The 19,940-nt window shown below is 42.9% G+C and overlaps 1 pseudogene; it reads right to left on the bottom strand.

Annotated features, from left to right (window-relative positions):
- Positions 1 to 4,560: 4,560 nt before the first annotated feature.
- Positions 4,561 to 18,209, bottom strand: LOC135499625 (beta-mannosidase-like; annotated as a pseudogene).
- Positions 18,210 to 19,940: the final 1,731 nt, after the last annotated feature.

Genomic DNA, 19,940 nt, shown 5'->3' with positions numbered 1-19,940 from the left:
GTACTCTCCGAAGACAGTCACAACCCTACAAGTTGTTTTTGCTTCATCGTAAAACAGTCACCCTGACCATTTTCCTTGGAGCCAACTTCTCTCATCTCTGACACGAAGCTGGACGTCATTCCAGTACTGACTTGATCTACAAGCTAGCATCTCACAATTTTCTGGAAGAAATTCACAGCCTTTTCTCTTCCAAAACAGTCATCCTCGGCCTGTAGGCCTACTGTCTTAGACTGACCGAACAGCTCACTGGTGCTCTAGACGACAGTGCACACCAGAGCTTACTGCCTTAGACTGAGCTATCATCTCATCGTGCTTGTGTAGACAACCTGACAGATTGGTTGTGACATGGTCTCTATAGGGAGACATACAATAGGCCTACATGCACATGTGCCTTCCAATATCAAATTATTATGGCTCGATGAATTTAAACAGTTTTTGTAAATCGCTGATGAATAATCGAGATATTAATGGCAAACTCGTGTCGATAACAGTAGAAATAAAAACGTGAAAAAGAGCATCCTTCATTAGCAGATTGATTGCATTCAGGGAGAATGGGGAACAAGCAACCTTCCCTCTCCAGATCGGCCATGCAGTGTAAAATTGATACAACAGGTGGCAGCACAGACGTTTGGCCAACTCGTCAACAAAACGCCTTCCCCAGAAGACGAACCCGGTGTGACAGCGGATATAGTCCCCCTGAGGTCATAGTCCGGTAGCATTGTATTTGACCAATTAAGCAGCATGATCTATTGTACCGCTAACCCTAACCAAAACATTTAGCAATGCGGGCTATTGTTACAAGGAAAATCAGCCCTAGGACTACTATCCCCGCCACACCGGGATCTCTCGCAGCCTAAGCGATAATCGTACCACCAGAACAACGGGCTGTTCTGTCAGTACCCTTTGTTACTGGTGCATTAATACAACAAGTGCAGGAAGCTCAGACGATTGACGGGACATGTTAGTAAGCTCTGATTTAGCGAGTAAATATAATTTTTCCGAATGCGTGAATATTATTTAGGCCAACACTCTCAATGAACCACTTTGTAATTTATATATATGTATATTTGATTTCCTGTATACGACAAACGTGGTCGTCTGGAGTGAATGAACTTACTTATACTTTACTCTATATGTTCACATACGTCATGGGGTCAGTACCAAAGGAGTAATGCTGAGAGAATCGGCACAACATATTATTTAAAGCCGGGTCGTGTTATGTAAGTTAAGTTCAGATAAGCTGTGAGATCTAACGGTCAACAGAGGCATTTTGGGGTTCATGCTGTTAATCGTCCCCGCCCTAAAAACGGGCGTGATTTTTTGATTTAAGGTAAAGCCTAGTTAGAATTATTTAGTTCAGATGGCAGCACTTGAGAGTGACGGACTCGTGAAGATTCGGCAAGTGTCATACGGATTTACCGTCCGTGGCCCTCTGTTGTACTTCTGCTGAGGAGGACCATGTTCTTCAGAAATGACTATTGCTAATGAGACAGTACCGGCCTGGCCCCTTCTCACTATGAACAGCGTAGCGGACCAAAGCCTATTTTAATGGGCTAATGAGACAGCTGCACTCTGAATTCTGTCCTCACTTAAGACAAATCAGGTTTCTTGTCTTCCTGGATGAGATAATACTGGTATTCCACTTGCGGACAACATTGATCAGCTTTATAATCAATCTTACCTCGATGTTGATGGTCGGTCTATAACTCAGAGTGTAGGTATGAGAAGTATTCTGTATAGTCTAGCACGTACAGAGCACTGTCGCAATCAACTGGGCTATCAGCTGGGACACTTAGGGTACAGCATTTATTCGTTTTCCTCATTCTTCTTTGGGCTCTGTGGTACCTACTGCTGGCCAGTTTCTTGTTGACCAGGGGCAAGATTGGGACATTTCATCACGGAGCTTCGGCATTCTGACGGGTGCTGCAGTGGAACATATGTTATTTCGAGAGTAGATTGTGACCACCGCCAATGAATTCAAGTACACTATAAATAGTGAACATATTCATGACCAACATCACAATATAGCGTATCCCCACTATACTCTTAACTTATCCATGGGGCAACCCATTAGAGGACACACCACGGCTAGCTCGAGGTGATGGTTTATCAGGGGAAAAACCGTTCTTGGAGACAGATCAGTGCTTGCTCTGGGCGATGGTGAACTGGCGGAACAATCCACCCTGAAGACGCTTCAGTGCAAGCTTTGGGCAATGTTGTTTCAGGGGAACACCCTATCTTGAAGACAGATCAGTGCCAGCTCTGGGCAGAGGCGTATTGGGGGAACAATCCATCGTGAAGACTCAAAGGAAGGAGCTATCATCGGTGCTTATAGCGGCAGTGGCTTAAAGACAAACTCCAGATGATCAATTAAACATTTGATGACCAAGACAAACGTTACTTGCCCAAGATCATTCTCAACCACATGACTACAGAGGTCCCAGGAGCGAAACGACTGGGGCGAAAAGGCAAGGGAGCGAAACGACCACAATTCTGGTTGAGCTATTTTTAGACCAGCACATGGTCGTGTTTGGGGACCATCTCACAAACGCGATTTTTGTTGCAGCGACTTATAGTACTGCTACAGCCCCGAAAAGCTCCCTTGTATGCAGCTAAAACTGGCTATTTGCTGGGTTTTATGTCCAATTCTTTCTTGACAACGATCTGCGATGGCCCCCACAAATAAACGATTCTTGTTGCAGTGCCAGTGCCGAAATCAAAACATTTCAGAGGCAGAGGCGTTGTAAGGAAGATTGGTTGCATGCTAAATGCCGCCATTACTGAAGCTGCACGACTCACTAACTGGACACTTCATGATAATCTGTGGAGTCACAGGCGTGTGAAGGCACAAAGAGGCGATCATCCCTGAAGTAAATGGAACACCTCAATAAGAAACAACTAGTAGAAATAGGAAAATCGTGGAATTTTATTTTTTCAAAATCTATCACAATGTTCTCAGAACGCAGGGATCTTCTCAAAATTGCCTATGTCTTGAGAGAATTTCATGGGGGGACGGGGTCCGTCTTTTCCCAGTCAAATGGCGTTTTTTTTCAAACTTCCACCATCATTCAATCAAAATTTTCCCAATGATTTTGAAGTTTGAAAATGTGGCCAATTTAGTATTAATTTTTGTAGTTTCCACATCTTCGGTTCGGTGTCAAATCATATTGTTAATACTACTTTTACTCGGGCCTGGCACGAGGGAATTCACGTTCAGGCCACACTGGGCCTGCCCTTCAGGCCGCACTGGGCCTGCCCTTCAGGCCGCACTGGGCCTGCCCTTCAGGCCGCACTGGGCCTGCCCTTCAGGCCGCACTGGGCCTGCCCTTCAGGCCGCAAGATCTGATGCTTACCCAAGTGCGGTGCAAATCGAACACACTATTTACATCTCATGGAAAGTATATTCTCTGTCAATTAAAACGATTGGTCAAATTTTCTGTAGGTATCCAAAGCAATGTTTAGATTTCAACCACTGTGGCAAAGAGTATTTTTGAGATGTTCCCTTACAACTATCATTTGAGTATTATTCATTCTACTAGCATTGTACCCGTGGCGCAGGCAGGTTCAAATGGGCTATACCTTGAATAGATTGAATTGCAATGAAAATATAATGCAATATCAAAGGAGCAATATCGAAGAGACAAATTAAACCAACCATTTGTCCACAGACTCGGACCCTGTGGCGTGCTGTATGCGTGCATATAAAAGTAAATCAATTGGTCCGAATGAGATGATGAGGCAATGCCTCGTTCCTTAGTCAGCAATATGCCCCTTTTTATACGGAGATGAAGGAGAACCCATATAGGCCTTCACATGTCGGCCTCCAAATGGCTCGGACCAATTGCACTATCACTACTAAAACTTTAAAATGCGTGCTCCTCCTACATGTAGCATGATCTCGGGCAAGGCACTTAGTCGACAGGCAAGCTAGAAGTTCAGCACCGTGAGCAGCTCCTTGATAAGGCCATGCCAAGTTCAGAGTGCCTCTTCAGATACATCAAGTTTTGAAAGCTGTGGTGAGCACATTAACATACCATTGTAACCTTTAATTTGGAAATCCCTTCATAATCAAGGGCTAGCTCTGGCTAATACAGTACCAATATACGATAGACCATCAATTTGACCCCAGCTCCTTACTGCGGGAAAACCCAAGTCCAGCAACCAAAAGTATCAAAATACATTTTTGTTTACATTTGAACTGCACACATGCGTTTGTTTACAATTTCTTTCCCGCGAAATCTCGAAGATCAGGTGACCTACAATCGTGGATTGAAAATAACATTAACCTTGGTTCAGCAGGTCAACACGTGTACAGGCTGTTCCAATCATCCCCCTACAGCCAGCCGTTCAACAGGTAGTGTTATTCACCCCACAGGGAGTGCAGGTGATTCATTAATCCCCTGCATAACTGAACAGCAATGGCTTGGCTTCCGTGAGTGATAAGGAGAATTGACCGTGTCCGATTAAAAATCCCTCATTACTGCTCCGCTGAAGTAAATTTCCGAAAATAAACATGACGTTGCATCAGGATAACATATCACCTGCAAACGTGCAAAATTTCGAGACGAAACACGACCCCCAAATGGCACTTTAGCGAGCCGCCTTATAGTATTATGATATAGATCAGTTGGATACATCTACTAATTTCACAGACTAAAGGCAGGAGCCAGTTGGGCCAGATTAAGTTACATGAAGCTGCTGATAGGTGCCACTACTACTATTTCACTGTTCTTTATACCATATACGGAACAATGAGAAAAAGATGACACAAGACGCAGTTCTCTAATCACCTGTTGACCTCCCCCTGCCCCCAGCTTCTGCCGATAACCCCCTTTCAATAGTCAAGTTTCATTGCAAAGATTACGGTATCAGTGCACAACGGCCATGTGAATTACTACATTGTTATTCAAAATGATATTCTTGCAATTGCAAAATGGATCAAAAGAAAAGGTTCTAAAAGATTCATTTCCTCATTGGCAGGCCATACCAACTCAATAACATTGCACACCGGTCCAAATGTAGAATCTGATGACACATATGAGGGATACAAGATACTCCCGGCGGAGAAAATGATGGCTTGTGATGAACAGCATCAAAATGGCCAAATTGGAACCAAAATCTTCACTGAATGACATTTCCCATGAATTCATCAGTGAACTACACTATGGTCATAGGAGAACAGGCCCCAAACCATTGCACTATCTATCATACTGCGGTCTGCACTGAACATTCAATACTGGCTTATGTGTATGCGTTCAAAGTCACATGTATCTCAGCGGAATAGAAGTTTGAGAAGTTTGAGTACCAACCATTTTTGGAATCCAATTCCTGGGGATTTGGACGGGTGTGCATTGCATGTAAGTACATATCAGCTGAAAATGATGCAAGTGATTTCATCGACATATTTTAACACTATAACACTTTAAATGTGTTTAAATTTATCACAAACTACAAGTACAATGTATAGCTTAATACTTCATCTATATACACTATAACTAAAAATATTCTAATTTGGGTTCCTTTATTATGAATCTCATCTGAAGAAAGCCTTTGTTTTGAGTGGTCTTTTCTATAGAATACCCTTATATGGAATCTTTCATATCACCCTAACTTGCCCTATCATTTCGAGATTAATCAAAACTGATAAACGTCCATAAGAGATGTGATCCTGAGTGAATCCTGTAACACCCTGACGGTCGTCACCTCCCACGGATAGAAGACCAGCGTTAGAGCCTTGCTTGGTCCAGACATCATATGGAAGCCATTTTGAGAGAATCGTCCCTTGATCCCCCATGCCTCCACAAAGACGAACAACGCCGGCTGGTCACTGGAGAGTGTGATCATGAAGTTCTTGTCCCGAGCTGTGACGCTTTTAACCTGAAGGGCAGAATATGACTGTTAGTAGTCACATATTGATCCTTGTTAGACGAATGGTAGGCTGGTCAAGTTATTTATTTTTGCCCAAACTGCAGGTAGATTGGCCTGTGTTATTCCTTTTAAAGGGAACTGAAACCGCCGAGCCAGTTCGTATGACCTTGTTTTCATTTCCCGCGTATCGGGTGATCAGAACGAGGCATGAATGAAACATGGTGCCTCGCTGTCAATCATTGAGTGACGTCACTACTATGGAATTTACTACGAAAACTCATGAATGAAAGATCGCATGACTCACGTGATTCTCACATGATTCTCAATAATAACAAATTGAACTGCGCATGCTCGGGCACTGGGGGCGGAGCTACAAATCTGAACTCGAATAGGAAGTTGGAAGTTTGACTTTCTCGGGCGGTGAAAGTCGAAAAGTTGAATAAATCGCTCAGCGGTTCCAGTTCCCTTTAACTGAAGGGGAGAATTCACAGTTTGAAGATGAAGCCAGCAGGTCGCTGCAGAGCCTGTGATCATCACTTGTCCTCTGCTGCCACATTTTTCACCGAAAAGAATGGCATATTGAGACGCACATGTTAATAGAACTATTAAAGGCCTACGTTGTTAGTTGAATATTTGAAATTTGTAATTGAATTTGAAAATTCATATAGTGTTAATGCGTACTGGACATAAATTTCAAATATGCCATCATGTGGACAGATAAACAAACACAATAAGTACTGCGACACCCTTCCTAAAGATAGTGAGAAAATAATTTCACATTTCCTTCAGACCAAACAGACAACTAAGGCCTGTATTCAGTCAGCCAAGACTAGTGACATCATCTAAATTGCCTATAGTAGCTATTATGATGGCCTTTATGAGGTGTTTTGAGCAGCTTATCAATAACAGACCTAATCCATATTCTTACATCAACCCCCCCCCCCCCGTCATTGTTGTCCAATTGTCATGAATGGGGGATTACTCACCATGCATTTCCTATGAACCACTCAGATCCCTCCGACTTCATGAAACTAATCCTGCCTGAGGACCTCAGTGACTGATCAGCGGGGCTAATTATCACAGTTGGCTTATTATAAGTTAAGCAACCCCGTTTTGGGTGAAAACATGAACAATTTAGATCTCATCAAAACCAGTTTTGGCACTGTTCCCGAAAGGAATGGGAATTATTTTTCACATTTCTTATCAAAGTTCACAGCATCATACGTATGAACCAGAATTCTCAGAAGCAGAGGTGTTGTGGTTTCTGTGGTGATTAGCAGGTCCCATGTTACTCAAGCCCCGACCGCCTTGGGAATGCTTGAGAGAGGAGAGAGATTCCAGTGACTCACAGACAGTGGGGCCATCGTGTACCTCGAATACATCAAGATGAATTTACGGTAGAGAGCAACAGCATTGTAGCCATGATGTGCTTAGTTATTGTGACATCCACCTCTTTAGTTTTCTGAATGTCGTATGCCGTGGATTTTGAAGGACAAACACCAAATCTGCAATAGTCTCAATTTCACCCAATCATGGTGCCAACTCAATGTCCTTTAATCGTATTGACCATTGGGTGGACGTTCGCAATAAACCAACCTACCTTGATGTTAGCCTTTCTCATCCCCCAGGCAGCTTTAGGAACGGTCAGGAAGTAAAAGTTTGAGGCCAGTGTCACGCTGGCCTCGTCTTGGACGGTAATCTCGATCATGTAATCTTCTCTCTTCAACTGACCCAACATCGTGGATGTCTCCGCTTCGAATATAACCATGGACGGTAAGATGGTGGACTGAAAAAATAGGTGCAGTTGGAAAATATAACATCCCTTCTCTTCAGAAATGATTGTTTCCCAACTTATTATTGAGTATAACCATGGATGGTAAGATGGTGGACTGAAAAAATAGGTGCAGTTGGAAAATGTAACATCCCTTCTCTTCAGAAATGATTGTTTCCCAACTTATTATTGAGTATAACAATGGATGGTAAGATGGTGGACTGAAAAAATAGGTGCAGTTGGAAAATATAACATCCCTTCTCTTCAGAAATGATTGTTTCCCAACTTATTATTGAATATAACCATGGATGGTAAGATGGTGGACTGAAAAAATGCATTTGAAAAATAAGACACCCCAGAAATTATTGATTCTCCCTAAAGCTTCAGTCCCCCAACTGACTGAGAATTCTGTGTATTCCAGACAGGCATTCCAACTTCCTGAGCAGCCTGCCCTGGGGGAGACCTGGGAAAATGTGTGCACCACAAACAAAACAATAGGCACTGCGGCCCTGTGTATGATACATGCAACATGATAATCAAGATGAGACGATAATCACCAGGCCTAGTTCTCATGAAACTGCTCAATTTTAAACTGTTTACAAACCTGTTTGATAATTGTTTGAATTCTAAGTGGAGATTTTGTGAGATCCCACGGCCTGAATGTGAGGACTAGAACACACGGCTTGGCAGTTGAGCAATACCACGACGAATCCTTATCACCGGCAGCCTTCTCCACGACAAGTAGTTTCTGCTGCCCCATGTGGACCACCCCTGGACTCTGACCCTCCGCCTCCTCTGTGACCACACTCCTAACCCACTTCAGATCTTTGCCCTCTTCAGCCGATGACTGCTGCCATTCAAACGTCTCTTGTGAGTACTGGTCCTGCCCAGAACTTCTGTAAGACGACCCAAGAGGGATACCCGTCTTACTTTTGAGGATTTCCACCGATTCCCCTGGTGCCGGCAGCTGAACATCCTCCTGGACGAAGCTGATCTTGAATGTATCCCCATCCTCCCACGGGACGACCACAGTCTTATTGTAGAAGTCTTTGATATAGTAATGCAGCATCTTCCATTTGCCAGTGTACTCTGAAAATTGATAATTAGACATTTGAGAAATTTCAAAAGCGAATAGAGGCACAAAATCTTGCTAGTTTTTTGAGTGAGAATAGCTCACAAAACAATCACATCTGTGCTCTGGTCGAACTTAAAATACATGAAAAAAATAAACAGAATAGAAATGCAGTTCCACACAATTCAGTAGTCCAGTTCAGATGCAGATGAGTTTTGCTCAAATGTTTATTTGTATTTGTTTATCTGTCCACATAATCCTGTGTACATCTACACAGTTTGAAATTTTCTAATTCAATTACAAATTTCAAATATCAAACGAACAGTGAAGGCATTTACCTGGGTGTCTGTGGAGGATTTGGTTAAAGAAAGTCCTAAAGAATGAGAAACGAGACTGTCGACACTGAAACTTTCCTAACGTCGCCCAAGAAGGCCCCTGCCAGTTATCATTGAGCTGCCAGATGAGTGATCCCATCGTGTAACCACCAAGACCATTCATGACACCCTGCATCCTTCTATAGACTTCGCTCTCTGTTTTGATGGACATTGCTTGATTAATCTGAAAGTGACAAGGCAAGATGAACTTTAACATCATCACAGAATGTCCAATTCGCATGCACCAGCCAGCAGCTGATGTTGTTTTCAGCAAGTGATAATGTGTTCTGTTCTAGAAAACCCAAAGAATAATGTAACGCTCTGTCAACAAAATGTCACTTGAGGTTCTATGTGACACAAGTGCCTATAATACCTACCTGGAAGACATAGAGAAGATCACTGAATAGTTTGATGTGGTCTGTCGAGTTGGGGAGATGCATCACAGCTTTCACCATATCAAAAAGTTGTTTGTCACCTGAAATTACCAGAAAATGTAAATTTCGAGAAAATAGATGAAGTTCAACGCAAGAAAGTGTGCGATATTCTTGTAGTAAGGGAATAAGAAACTAAATCACCATTCTCAAATATTTGATGATTTTCAGAATTCTTCATAACTCATGAAATGTCTCATAAATTTTGACCACAAAGGGCCTGAAATTAATTAGATCAAAGTCAATCCATTGTTTATCATAATTAACGTCTTTGGCCATGGTGTCATCCATGTAAGTTTCAGGAATATTGCCGTGGTAGTTTTTGGATATCATCCACCCCCCCCCCCCCCCTCGTATATTTACAAAAGTGAGACCAAGACATCAACATGCCTCCCCTGATATTGCTCGTGTCTTTTCACTATCAAGCATGTGTACCTACCAGGACAGTTTATCAGATACTGACACTGTAGAAGCTATTTAGCCGGTCTTAAGGCATCTTTTTTACATAGGCCTATCACACGTTATATAGGACTTACCCTTCAACTGGTTGAACAGGGTTAACACAGGATGTCTGAACCCAGCGCGCCTGGTGCCTAACCATGATGCAATGCAAAATGGACCGGATCATGATATTCAGATTTGACCTACCGCCACAATGATGCTGCCTGTCTGCAATAAACGTACTGTTGAAGTACCAATCCTCGGGCTGAGAGACTTGTTTCAACACCTCAAATGACGGGTACGATTGGATGCCGTATTCCGAGCAGAACTTGGGTTTGGGAAAGCGACGCCAGTCCCAGAGATTCCCCGAGTACGTGTAGAAGTGGACTGAACCAAAATGAAGAGAAGATCTGTCATGAGTTATGATGAGTGGATTGTTGATTTCACACGAAACTGGCACTCTAATTTTGGGTAATATCCCACAGAAAACCACAGTTGAACAAAATGTATTATTACACACAAAAAAAATCAAAATCTCAAGTATCTAAAAAGATCACTTTGTCAAAATTGTACAAAATTTCCAGGTTTTGGCATCATGTTACGCATGCACATTGATAACTTTACCGCTCGGTTACCATGGTTAATTCTGAACATTGATTTTAACCCTTGCACACTGACCGGGTCTTCTGTTTTGAAACTGTAAACACTGGCTTACCGTCACCATGGTGAGTGTCATAAACATTCTTATCGATCCAACCAGCTCCAGGCGTCAGCTTGCCATTACTGGGTGACGTACTGACGATAGGCCGACTCTGGTCCTCCTGGGCCGTCACAATCAACACCACGTCAATATAGAGGGCGACATAGTCGTTATAGTAACGTTTGTAATGTCGTGAGTGTCATAAACATTCTTATCGATCCAACCAGCTCCAGGCGTCAGCTTGCCATTACTGGGTGACGTACTGACGATAGGCCGACTCTGGTCCTCCTGGGCCGTCACATTCAACACCACGCCAATATAGAGGGCGACATAGTCGTTATAGTAACGTTTGTAATGGGCCGCCGTCCCAAAACTGGAAAGTAAGACATTCAATGATTATTTCTTAGTTTGAAGGAGGGAAATGCGAGCTTGTAGCGTTGATTGAGCAGCGGAGATCAATCAATCATATCAACCAAATGAGGGTGTTTATAGTGCCAGTATCCACTGAAGGGATCAGTGACACTTTACATTATACCGAGAAAAGAGATAGGTTTTTCAGTGACCCGCGAAGAGAGGGGTGCTGGTCAGTGTCCGCAAGCTGATTGGCAGTCGGTTCCACAGCTTGGGAACGACGCAAGACAGGCTCTGTCGCCAAAGGTCACCAACCTAGCCCTTGGCTGGTCAAAAAGCAAACCATCTGAAGATCTTAAAGTGCGGTCGGGTTGCTGAAAGGTTTCAGGGAAGACTGGGGAAAAAATGTGATGAGTTTGAGAAAGTTGTACAATATAAAGCGTACAAGCTAAAGGCCAATGAGAGTGACTTACCAGCTACCTGGCCAATGACAGCGACTTACCAGCTACCTGACCAATGACAGCGACTTACCAGCTACCTGGCCAATGACAGCGACTTACCAGCTACCTGGCCAATGAGAGTGACTTACTGGTTACCTAGCCAATGAGAGCGACTTATCAGTTACCTAGCCAATGAGAGCGACTTATCAGTTACCTGGCCAATGAGAGTGACTTATCAGTTACCTGACCAATGAGAGTGACTTATCAGTTACCTGGCCAATGAGAGCGACTTATCAGTTACCTTGCCAATGAGAGTGACTTATCAGTTACCTGGCCAATGAGAGTGACTTATCAGTTACCTGGCCAATGAGAGTGACTTATCAGTTACCTGGCCAATGAGAGTGACTTATCAGTTACCTGGCCAATGAGAGTGACTTATCAGTAACCTGACCAATGAGAGTGACTTGATAGTTACCTGACCAATGAGAGTGACTTACCGGTTATCTGGCCAATGAGAGTGACTTACCGGTTACCTGGCCAAGGAGAGTGACTTACCGGTTACCTGGCCAATGAGAGTGACTTACCGGTTACTAGCGAGACAACCAGCACATTCATTGTTACCACTCCAGATGGCGATACTGGCATGATGCTGCAGACGACGCACCTGCGATGAAGACGGAGAGAGATGACAATCAAGTTGGAATCATAAATAGACCTCTCAGTGGCGTCCAAGTATAAACAGTGGGGGGGGGGGGTCACTCGCCAAGGAGAGGTATGCACATCTATGTCCATGGAGATTATTAAAGCCCCTTACAGCAGGCAGGCACCGGCAGTGAGCAGCTTCAATCTCTCTTTCAGCTGAGTGCTGTTGAATTTCAGGGCATCACAGGCGATACGAGGAGTATAATCTTCCAGGCGTCAGTGTTAAAATGTTTCAAAATGGCGGCTTACCACACCTCTCATGGAGTAGATATTACTGCAGCAGTACATTGACTAAGCACTTCCATGGACCTTGTGGTAAGGTATTAGCAGATGAATACTACTTCTCATGTACTACGATACTATTTGTAAACTCATGAATACAGCTTACTTGGTATGTGGTTTCTTCACGGACCGTATCAAGATATTCCTGGTCGGCCGGGTACATGGCTACAGCAAACATAAAGTCCTGCCAGACCATGATGCCCAGCTCATCCATCAGGTCATAGAATACATCCGTTTCATAGATCTAGAATCAGATGGAGATTTTTAAGTTGAAAAGTGAAAGTTGTGCGCCCTCGCATAGCAAACGGCATACAGCGCATTTCAACATTTTTAGAAAATTGATTTTTTGGGCCTTTTTACAACTGGAAAACGTGAGGAAACTACAAGTTTGGAAGCATCATAACTCTGCTTATTGATCAAATCTACCCTTCCACCCAAGACCCTCATCATAGACATGCCAGCATCAGCAGCTGACTATCTATCACATTCAACCTACCCCTCCACCCCAGACCCTCATCATACACATGCCAGCATCAGCAGCTGACTATCTATCACATTCAACCTACCCCTCCTCCCCAGACCCTCATCATACACATGCCAGCATCAACAGCTGACTATCTATCACATTCAACCTACCCTTCCTCTCCAGACCCTCATCATACACATGCCAGCATCAGCAGCTGACTATCTATCACATTCAACCTACCCCTCCTCTCCAGACCCTCATCATACACATGCCAGCATCAACAGCTGACTATCTATCACATTCAACCTACCCCTCCTCTCCAGACCCTCATCATACACATGCCAGCATCAGCAGCTGACTATCTATCACATTCAACCTACCCCTCCACCCCAGACCCTCATCATACACATGCCAGCATCAACAGCTGACTATCTATCACATTCAACCTACCCCTCCTCTCCAGACCCTCATCATACACATGCCAGCATCAGCAGCTGACTATCTATCACATTCAACCTACCTCTCCTCCCCAGACCCTCATCATACACATGCCAGCATCAGCAGCTGACTATCTATCACATTCAACCTACCCCTCCTCCCCAGACCCTCATCATACACGTGCCAGCATCAGCAGCTGACTATCTATCACATTCAACCTTCCCCTCCTCCCCAGACCCTCATCATACACGTGCCAGCATCAGCAGCTGACTATCTATCACATTCAACCTTCCCCTCCTCCCCAGACCCTCATCATACACGTGCCAGCATCAACAGCTGACTATCTATCACATTCAACCTACCCCTCCTCCCAAGACCCTCATCATACACATGCCAGCATCAGCAGCTGACTATCTATCACATTCAACCTACCCCTCCTCCCAAGACCCTCATCATACACATGCCAGCATCAGCAGCTGACTATCTATCACATTCAACCTACCCCTCCACCCCAGACCCTCATCATACACATGCCAGCATCAGCAGCTGACTATCTATCACATTCAACCTACCCCTCCTCCCCAGACCCTCATCATACACATGCCAGCATCAACAGCTGACTATCTATCACATTCAACCTACCCCTCCTCCCAAGACCCTCATCATACACATGCCAGCATCAGCAGCTGACTATCTATCACATTCAACCTACCCCTCCTCCCAAGACCCTCATCATACACATGCCAGCATCAGCAGCTGATTGCAGCAGGTTCCTCGTCCTCTCAGGGGTCATTCTCTCTTGGAACGCATCACCAGGGATCCAGTTGGAGCCCTTCATGAAGATCGGCTTGTCGTTGATCATGAAGTAAAATGTGGTCGCTGAAATAAAGCCAGAAAGTTATGATAGATATTCAAGCATGCATAGGTCTCCAACAACTCATCAACAGTTTTTCCTCGCAGAGACAAGGAATAAGTATGATCAGTAAGGTTTGTATAGATTTTCATTGAGAAGTTGCAGACTTGAAATGGGCTCCAGAACATCACTGATCGCAGACAGAGGTTTAGGTAATCGCGTAAACGAACCTCATTTTGTTCATATTCTGGATGCAAGTTCTTCATAGCAATCAACCTTCATCGAGGAACTAGAGTGAAACCTCCATTAGTGGTCACCTAACTTTGACCGGACGAGAAAAGATCCTTGGTGGACCGTGCCCAATCAGGCTATCACCCACCGGCTGATCAAGGAGCTACGCATGGATCAAGCCTCAGTAGACACAAACAATATAGCTTGATGGACCGGTGGTTTGGGGGAGTACTATAAGATATCTTCATTGGCCTATGATCGGCCAATAGAAGATCTCTCCTCGACCACTAACCTTTGCCACCTTGTATATCATTCTCGATCAACTTGATTGTACGGAATCCAAACCGTAACGACTTCTTATCAACCGGGTCCAAACTATCGTCTGTAATTTGTACGTTTATATTATAGAGTTTCTGATTTCCATGTCCGTTTGGCCACCAGAGTTCAACTGGCTGAAAGACAATGAGAGCTCTTTTCTAATTTTGTGTAATAAAGCGTCTATTAGTCTGATAGATTATCATTAAGAGGATGGCAGTGGGCAAACACGGTGGGTTTGACACCACACACTGTAATGCTGCTTGTGATCATGGGCAAGTCACTTTATTTTGATTGTGTTGGCTTTTTAATGAGACGTTACATGAAACTGAGATTCACTGCTCATGTACCAATATGCTAGGGAAAGTAAACGACTCTGTCTAAGTGGACAGTAGCCTGAGATTGACTCCTTTACCCAGTTACCCTGTAAATGGGGGGTCCAACTGTAGTGGCACACAACAGAAAGATCAGTACTGAAGTGATTAATATTTGTAGAATCCTGTTTCAAATGGACACATCGCATCAATGTGAATTTCAACAGCAGGAACATCAGTGCAGGGGATGTCCTTAATAGAGAGGTACTAATGTATACTCACAGTTGTAATAGACAGACGATACTTAAACTCCTGACCTCCCGTGACCTTTGGCGAGAGTTTGACCTTGAACGTCTCAATTTTCTTCAGCCCCGGGATACTGATCACAAGATCGATGGTGACGTCAGACAAGACGTGGAAGTGCACCTTCCCGCTCACGACCCAACTGGAGTTGGTCGCTGAAATGACGTCATATTATAATCACTTTTGGCAAGGCATGCACTTTAGAATTATGACTATTGAGTCTGGTTCTTTTATAGTGTATGTGCTACATTTGTAACAGATAAGTTTCTCCTTTTATTAAAGGGCCAGCCAGACATGGGATTAAGGTGACCAGGAGGATAATGTAATGACCTGCCACCATGCACCGCCACATGTAACACTGTATGGACACCCCTTGGTTTCTTTAGACAGGCTCCTGGATTTGACTGGAGTGACTGGTGAATGAATTCAAAGTGCTTTGACACTGTTGTAGAGTATAAAATATGCAAATTAAGAACTGAAATCATCCTTATTTTCATTTTTCTTTTGAATTTTTGTGTACGTGTGTTATAGTTTTTGTCTACAATAATATCGCTACCGTCTATAGGCTACTTACTTTTTGAGGTAGCGACAGTGACTTCACCAATTCTTGCCTCTGTGTAGCCATCGATGTAGATAGGCTTCCTGGAATTGAAGGATTGTACTGCCCCTTATGTGTTACTAGAGAGTAAACTCATCTTCATAACCTATTCAAGGCCTAACTGCTAGCCATTCACTTGAATTGCTGAATGGAAGGGAATTAGAGAGATCACATGAATAGTTTTTATATACAGCAAAGATATAATTTTCAGGCATAATTAAAAGTCCAACAGACAAATTTAATGAACAAATAAGCAGGTCATCTGTCTATTTGTCAATCTATTAAAGCACATTTTCCTATTTCAATTTTCATCACTTCAGTCGCGGGGAGGGGGGGGGGGGGGGGGGGGTTATTCAATTAAGTAAACGAAAACTCAGTCAAAGGCACAAAGTGGCAACCAGATCCTGTGACCACTGGGGGATTTGAGGGATAGTTGAAGAGACGCGCCTCCCCCTTTGGTCGGAGAGCAATTCTTTTTCAAGACGCCTCGTGGAGGGAGAACCATCAGACCCTGCACATTTCCAAGATCCTGGATCCTGGAATTTCTGGATCTGCCACTGCTGGTTTGACAGTATAAAACCTTCACCAGTACACCACCTCACTCTAGGAATGAACCCAAAGTTTAAAACTCACCAAATCCCGACTGTCGGGAAAGCAGGACCCCAATCCCAAGAAAACACTGACTGCCGAGTGCGTATGAATTGATGATACTTCTCGCTATGTTCACATGGATTCCTGTCAGCAGGAGGGATTGGATACGCATGAGCTTTAGCCTGCTCAGCCGCATACAGGACGGCCGATGTAAACACAACTTTCACTATATTTTTGCCAGGCTACAAAAAAAGAGGACACAAGTATATTTGCTGGTAACAACTTGGCAAGGGATCCAACAACAGAAAGGAAGGATTCCATACCAAAATCCTGAAAAAGATTTTCCTTATTTTCACTCCGCACTATTTTTTAATTTTTCTAAATCACACTCTGTGCTAAGTTTCAATTCCGCCTTCTGAAGTAAAGAAAACATGATGGCCATCATTTCCAACAAAAAGAATTTGATTCCTTATCAAGAATCTGGATGAAATGACAAGGATTTTAGTCAATCAACTTACCACAAGGAGGCCTTTGACATCAAAGCGATGCTTGATGAACATGTTTTTTGTTCTGGCGAGAAGTTTATCGTTGATGTAAACAGCTGCGACCGTGTCCAAGCCCTCACAGACCAGGTCAAGGTGGGGGCGGTCGTACACATCCTGAGATACTGAAATAATACAAGGATATGCTTCAAATTAAGGAAAACTGATTCGAGTTTCAAGAGCATTTCAAGAAGAGTTATTATGGCCCTCAAAGTGAGACTGGATAGGACCACTAAGATCAACTGGATTTAGCAAATAAAGTCACCTGGATTGCGACTACATACCTAGAAAAGATCTTGAATACGTCCAGTTCCTGTATGACACCCAACGATACTTAATGTAATTGGATCGATAATAGGGGTCGTCTAGGAAGCCGCCATTGACCAGATCCATAAAGATTTCTCCAGGCACTGTGGCAAGTGTGACAATCTCACGTGCTGAAAAATGAACAGATTAGATGACAGATATTAGAACCTTGAGCTGCATTAACATACGATTCACATGTCATATATCACTTGTCATAAGCATGTTCTTCATCAACTCAATACTTTTGAAAACATGACACTGACATGAGCGTATTATGCTGTGCACCAAGGCAAACTAACCAGCATGCTTCCAGCTTACTGTTCTCCTTTAGCTGGAGACTGGATTGGTCAGAGAAATCATACATTGAGTCGGGGCGATTCTATACGTAGGTAGGCCAGCACACTGCACAGTTAAGTTTCCAATCAACATGATGAACCCCAAGATTGCACAAGTTCTCCTTCTCCTAGCTATAACGTCTTATTCTCCTTGAGGGTGAAAGTGACATATATTCATAAAGCCAAAGCCATGAAAGCCGGCAACATTATGATCATGACGTCATGGGTAAAGCCAAGGGCGTGCCACAGTACAGCCAGCTCAGGCATGCAGATAGTTTTACTTTTTTTACTACTTTCTTCTTGGTCTTGGACGACTGTTTACATATAGTAAGCACAAACTTGGCAATTACCCACCGGTTACTCACAATGAGTGACTGGCAGTTCTATGAACAACCTACCCACCTTCATCTTCGACAGCCCAGCTACCACCAAGGTTGATTTTTACGCCAGAAATAAGAGTTATTGCCAAAATAACAAGGAAAACAACAAAATGAGACAAGACCACAATTGATTTTTTAAGCCTTTTAGCAGTTAAATTGTCAATGTTTGACCGCGACGCATCAACAAACGCGTCAAGTAGTGAAACTGAAATTCGGATATGATATACGGGTTAGTCTTGCGAGTAACTGGTGCGATGGAAATTGGTGATTGACCACGGAAATTTTTTTATAATCGACAAATTAGACAGACTTTGATATTTCCACTGTTTTCAGCCAACTGGCAGAAAAAACTCAAAACACGCCCCCTATTACCCAATTAGCAAAATTCGAAATTAATTTTTTCATCAAATAATTTCTTTATATCTGTAGACTTGCCACAGCAAATATTTTTTCAATACCTCTCCAAATATGTACTTGAGAGTAAAAAACATGCACTCGTCTAATTGATAGGCCTCGACCCTCCAACCTATGAATATTCATTAGTGGTCTTGTCTCAATGAAGGTACATTTCAGGGGTTAACATTTTGAGATTTTTTTCAAACTAATGTACATGACATCCCACAACTCTCCAACAAAGGAAAGTCATATCTGGACATTTTTGGAGAAATGAGAGACATTTCAAAGAGTGGTACAACTGTGCCAAAGCGACGAAAGAGGACAAAATCGACAAAAAGTCATGATTTTGCAGCCAACAGCACCAAATTCAAAGACCTGCCCTGGCCAGAATAAGCAAGCTATGGAGCTGAAAATTTAGGATGTGATTTAGGAATATATTTGCTGCTTAGGGCACAACTTTCAGAATCAAGGCCTAAGTAGTTTCAAAGAAATTACAAAATGAATGGCAACACAACAAGACTTGTAAAAATGAAACCGAACTTAGACCGGGGTCAGGTTGACTCTTATTTGGGTCAAATTAAGTTTTTTTCTCATTATTTTAGCTTGTTTTGACCTTAAATCATCAGCAATACAATATTCTAAATGAATTAGAGTGATTTGAGCACATTCAAATTTTTCACTATATTGACCCAAAATGTAGTGTAAATAGAGACAAGACCACAATTGATTTTTTAAGCCTTTTAGCAGTTAAATTGTCAATGTTTGACCGCGACGCATCAACAAACGCGTCAAGTAGTGAAACTGAAATTCGGATATGATATACGGGTTAGTCATGCGAGTAACTGGTGCGATGGAAATTGGTGATTGACCACGGAAATTTTTTTATAATCGACAAATTAGACAGACTTTGATATTTCCACTGTTTTCAGCCAACTGGCAGAAAAAACTCAAAACACGCCCCCTATTACCCAATTAGCAAAATTCGAAATTAATTTTTTCATCAAATAATTTCTTTATATCTGTAGACTTGCCACAGCAAATATTTTTTCAATACCTCTCCAAATATGTACTTGAGAGTAAAAAACATGCACTCGTCTAATTGATAGGCCTCGACCCTCCAACCTATGAATATTCATTAGTGGTCTTGTCTCAATGAAGGTACATTTCAGGGGTTAACATTTTGAGATTTTTTTCAAACTAATGTACATGACATCCCACAACTCTCCAACAAAGGAAAGTCATATCTGGACATTTTTGGAGAAATGAGAGACATTTCAAAGAGTGGTACAACTGTGCCAAAGCGACGAAAGAGGACAAAATCGACAAAAAGTCATGATTTTGCAGCCAACAGCACCAAATTCAAAGACCTGCCCTGGCCAGAATAAGCAAGCTATGGAGCTGAAAATTTAGGATGTGATTTAGGAATATATTTGCTGCTTA

This window comes from Lineus longissimus, chromosome 15 (assembly GCF_910592395.1).
Source record: "Lineus longissimus chromosome 15, tnLinLong1.2, whole genome shotgun sequence".
Classification (NCBI taxonomy): Eukaryota; Metazoa; Nemertea; class Pilidiophora; order Heteronemertea; family Lineidae; genus Lineus; species Lineus longissimus.
This window is presented reverse-complemented; position numbering and strand designations above follow the sequence as displayed.